The sequence below is a fragment of the Octopus bimaculoides genome, chromosome 23 (assembly GCF_001194135.2).
Source record: "Octopus bimaculoides isolate UCB-OBI-ISO-001 chromosome 23, ASM119413v2, whole genome shotgun sequence".
NCBI lineage: Eukaryota > Metazoa > Mollusca > Cephalopoda > Octopoda > Octopodidae > Octopus > Octopus bimaculoides.
Window position 1 is genome coordinate 15,453,110 of NC_069003.1, and position 1,076 is coordinate 15,454,185.

Sequence of the window (1,076 nt, forward strand, 5' to 3'; positions counted from 1 at the left end):
TTTTAAACTTCCTTAACGTTACAAATAAATGCATGTCATTTTGATACAATATAAAGGACATAATGGAAATTAATATGCACAAGTCAAATTTTGCAACACCACTACATCACATATGAAAAATGACATCGCTTAAATGGCAGCCATTTTCGGTTTTGCACACCCTTGCTCTTTCCAAAACTTGTACCATGACACCCTCGAGAGATTCAAAACTCACTTCTCTGATTTCTCTATTGATATTCTTCTTTAGTTGCATAAGGGTCTCTGGTTTGTTGCCGTAAACCCTCTCTTTCAGGTATCCCCACAAAAAAAGAAAAAAATCCGGCCTAATCAAGTCTGTGGAGCGTGGAGGCCATTCAAAGTAGACCTCACATATACCGCAAGAGAAACAATGTAGTTGCTACGGCAGTACTTTAAAGAGAGAATAATCTCCCGCTACGGCAATGTCAGCTGACTTGGTACCCCAGACTTGACTAGCCCGGATTTTTTCTAGCGGGGATAGCTAAAATAGAGGGTTATAACTTGTAAGTACTCATTCATTTTGCTGTGGGGCATTATGATATAGATCTTTCCCTGTTGTGTTGGTAGACATGACAAAGCTGTAATACCATGTTTATAACCTCTCCGTTTTTATAATGTTATGTGCTTTGTATACTTATTTTCAACGAATTATAACAAGATTTAGAGAAGCGAGACACGCAGAAATGCTGTACAAATTTAACGTAAACGATTGTCAAGAATTAGTGTTGCACTGGGATGGAAAGCTCTTCCCAGCACTCACAGGTGTTGGAAAGGTTGATAGACTGGCAATAATAGTAAATTTTCTAGGCAAGGAGCAATTGTTGGAAGTCCCTGAAATTCCAACATCTTCAGGAGAACATCAAACCATGGCTGTTTACCAAGCAGTGGAGTATAACCGACAAAATTCAGGTACTTTGCTGTGATACGACAGCAAGCAACAGAGGTCGAGTAAATGATGCCTGTACAAATCTATAAAAGTTGTTCAATCGCAACTTGTTGTACTTCCCTTGCCGTCATCACATTTTTGAGTTAGTTTTTAGGAGCTGTTTCACTCACAG